At 38.1% G+C, this 4,244-nt stretch overlaps 1 non-coding gene across 1 annotated transcript; it reads left to right on the forward strand.

Annotated features, from left to right (window-relative positions):
- Positions 1–381: 381 nt before the first annotated feature.
- Positions 382–488, forward strand: LOC130019449 (U6 spliceosomal RNA). The gene has a single exon (XR_008791778.1). It is a non-coding gene; the product is annotated as a U6 spliceosomal RNA (small nuclear RNA).
- Positions 489–4,244: the final 3,756 nt, after the last annotated feature.

The raw sequence follows: 4,244 nt of genomic DNA on the forward strand, positions 1-4,244 counted from the left end.
AGATTTCATAATTTCCTTTAGATTTTTAAGAAATTTAAAAAAATCCTTTAGGATTGGAGCAATAGTACAGGCATGTGCTTGCATCAGGCCAACCCGGGTTCAATTCCCAGCATTTCATATGGTCCGCCAAGCACTGCAGGGAGTTATTCCAGTGTGCAAATCCAGAAGTAACCCTTGTGCATTGCTGGGTGTGACCCAAAAGGCCAAAAAAATCCTTGATGTTATGACCTAGAAACTATAAATTGAGCTTTTAACATCACAAAATATGGTCTATCATAGAAAACATCATTCTTGCACGTCATAAATATTATAGGTAAAACTTTAATGTTAAAACTAAATGCAAATGAATAAAGGAAAAGAAAATTAGGAAGTAATTACTTTGCGCTCACTTTGGCGGCACATATACTAAAATTGGAAAGATACAGAGAAGATTAGCATGGTCCCTGCACAAGGATGACACGCAAATTCGTGGAGCGTTCCATATTTTTGTCAACGGCCTAAATGCACCAGTCAAGAGACACAGAGTGGCAAAATGGATCCAGAAACAGAAACCAACATTCTGCTTTCTACAAGAAACACATCTGAACAATCAGAGCAAAAACAGACTCAAAGTAAAAGGATGGAAAACAATCCTGCAAGCAAACAACTCCCTCAAAAAAGCTGGGGTGACCATACTAGTATCTGACAACATTAATTTCACGTTGAAAAAGATTAGAAAGGACAGCGAAGGGCACTTTCTCTTCATCAAGGGAGACGTACAAAAGGAAGAAATCACACTCTTAAATGTATGTGCACCTAATGAGGGAATAGCTAAATACTTGAAACAACTGCTAACAGACTTTAAGGAGGACATTGCTAGCAGCACAATAGTAGCTGGAGACTTCAACATCGCCCTATCACCTCTGGATAGATCAACAAGAACAAAACTCATCAAAAAAACATTGGCTCTGAAAGAAGAAATAGAAGAGAAAGGACTTATAGACCTACACGGGGCTTTACACCCCAGAAAGAAAGAATACACATTCTTCTCCAGTGTGTACAAAACATTTTCCAAAATAGACCATGTGCTAGGCCACAAAACATACCTCAGTAGAATCAGGAAGATAGAAATACTACCAACAATCTTTTCAGACCACGATGCACTGAGAATAGAAATGAATCACACACAGACACGGAGAACCAAATCTAACACCTGGAAACTAAACAACTCAATGCTGAGCAATGAATGGATCAGGAAGAAAGTCAAGAACAAAATCAAAACATACCTGGAAACAAATGAGAATGAAAACACAAGCTACCAGAACTTATGGGATGCAGCGAAAGCAGTATTAAGGGGAAACTTTATAGCTCTGCAAGCATACCTCAAGATGGAAGAAAGGATGCACGTAAACAACTTAACTTCACAGCTCAAGATCCTAAAAAAGGATCAACAGAAGGAGCCCAAAGTAGGCAGAAGGAAAGAGATCATAAGACTTAGAGCAGAAATCAATGACATGGAAAACAAAGAAACAATGCAAAAGATCAATGAAACTAAGAGTTGGTTCTTCGAGAAAATAAATGAGATAGATAAACCACTAGCAACACTCACAAAGAAACATAGAGAGAGAACCCTAATAAACCAAATAAGAAATAAGAATGGGGATATTACAACAGAAACCAAAGAAATTCAAAAGATCATCAGAGGCTACTTTGAAAGTCTGTATGCCACGAAACAAGAGAACCTAGAAGAAATGGATAAATTACTGGATTCCTGTAATCTCCCGAAGCTGAATCAAGAAGATATAGAGTACCTGAACAGACCTATTAACATCAAGGAAATTGAAACTGTAATCAAAAGTCTTCCCCAAAACAAAAGCCCAGGTCAGATGGTTTCACTAGCAAATTTTTTCAAACATTTAAAGAAGACCTATTACCAGTTCTTCTCAAGCTTTTCCTGGAAATTGAAAAAAACAGAAATCTTTTCAAACAGTTTCTATGAAGCCCATATTTCCCTAATACCAAAAGGAAACAAAGACACCACAAAAAAAGAAAACTGCAGGCCTATATCCCTGATGAACTCGGATGCAAAGATTCTCAACAAAATGCTAGCAAATAGAATTCAGCTACTCATCAAAAAGATCATACAACATGACCAAGTGGGATTCATCCCGGGGATACAAGGATGGTTTAACACTCGGAAATTAATCAACATAATCCATCATATCAACGAAAGAAAGAATAAAAATCATATGATCATATCAATAGATGCAGAGAAAGCATTTGACAAGATCCAGCACCTGTTTATGATGAAAACCCTTGCCAAATTGGGGATAGAAGGGACTTTACTCAATATAGTTAAAGCCATCTATCACAAGCCTACAGCAAGCATCATCCTCAATGGGGAAAAACTAAGAGCCTTCCCCTTAAGATCAGGGACCAGACAAGGGTGCCCACTCTCTCCACTACTGTTCAATATAATACTGGAAGTACTTGCAATAGCGATTAGACAAGAAAAAGATATTAAGGGCATCCAAGTACTAAAGGAAGAAATCAAGCTCTCACTATTCGCAGATGATATGATACTATACTTAGAGAATCCTAAAACCTCTACCAAGAAACTCCTAGATACAATAGATCTGTATAGTAAAGTTTCAGGCTATAAAATCAATACCCAAAAGTCCATGGTTTTCCTATATGCAAATAGTGAGAGAGAAGAAAACAACATGAAGAAAATAATCCCGTTCACAACTGTGCCCCAGACATTCAACTACCTAGGAATTAGTTTAACTAAAGAAGTCAAGGACCTGTACAAAGAAAACTACAAAATGCTGCTTCAGGAAATAAAAGAGGATACAACGAAATGGAAAAATATACCCTGTTCATGGAATGGGAGGATTAACATTGTCAATATGGCAATATTTCCCAAAGCACTGTACAAATTCAATGCAATCGCTATTATAATACCCATGACATTCTTCAAAGAACTGGAGCAAACACTCCTGAAATTTATATGGAACAATAAGCCCCCACAAATAGCTAAAGCAATTCTTGGGAAAAAGAAAATGGGAGGAATCAACCTCCCTAACTTCAAACTCTACTACAAAGTAGTAATAATTCAAACAGCATGGTACCGGAACAAAGGCAGAACAGCAGACCAATGGAACAGAGTTGAATATACTGACATCTCCTCCCAAACATATGATCACCTAATCTTTGATAAAGGAGCAAGAAATGTGAAGTGGAGTAAGGAAAGCCTTTTTATCAAATGGTGCTGGCAAAACTGGACAGCTACATGCAAAAAAATGGGCTCAGATCTCTGCCTAACACCATGTACAAAAGTAAGATAAAAATGGATGAAAGACCTCAACATCAGACCGGAATCCATAGCGTACATTGAAGACAAAGTTGGCAAAACCCTCCATAATATTGCAGTTAATTGTGCCTTCATAGATGTCACGCCACTGGCTAAGCAAGTGAAAACAGAGATAGACAAATGGGACTATCTTCAACTAAGAAGCTTCTGCACCTCAAAAGAAACAATGACCAAAATACAAAGAGAGCCCACAGAATGGGAAAGGATATTCACCCAATACACATCTGACAAGGGGCTGATATCAAGAATATACAAAGTTCTGGTTGAACTACACAAGAAGAAAACATCCAACACTATCAGAAAATGGGGCGACGAAATGAACAGAAACTTCATCAAAGATGAAACTCGAATGGCTAAAAGACACATGAGAAAATGCTCTACATCATTTATGATCAGGGAGATGCAGATCAAAACAACAATGAGATATCATTTCACACCACAGAGACTGGCCCACATCCAAAAGAACAAAAACAACCGGTGCTGGTGCAGATGTGGCGAGAAAGGGACCCTCTTTCACTGCTGGTGGGAATGCTGACTGGTTCAGCCCTTCTGGAAAACAGTATGGATGATTCTCAAAAAACTAGAAATTGAGCTCCCATTTGACCCAGCAATTCCACTCCTGGGAATATACCCCAGAGAGGCAAAAAAGTATAGTCGAAGCAACATCTGCAGTTGTCTGTTCATTGCAGCTCTGTTTACAATAGCTAGAATCTGGAAAAAACCTGAGTGCCCAAGAACAGATGACTGGTTAAAGAAGCTTTGGTACATCTACACAATGGAATACTACGTAGATGTCAGAAAGGATGAAGTCATGAAATTTACATACAAGTGGTACTACATGGAAAGTATCATGCTAAGTGAAATGAGTCAGAAAGAGAGGGATAGACATAGA

The sequence above is a fragment of the Sorex fumeus genome, unplaced genomic scaffold (assembly GCF_029834395.1).
Source record: "Sorex fumeus unplaced genomic scaffold, SorFum_2.1 ptg000008l, whole genome shotgun sequence".
Classification (NCBI taxonomy): Eukaryota; Metazoa; Chordata; class Mammalia; order Eulipotyphla; family Soricidae; genus Sorex; species Sorex fumeus.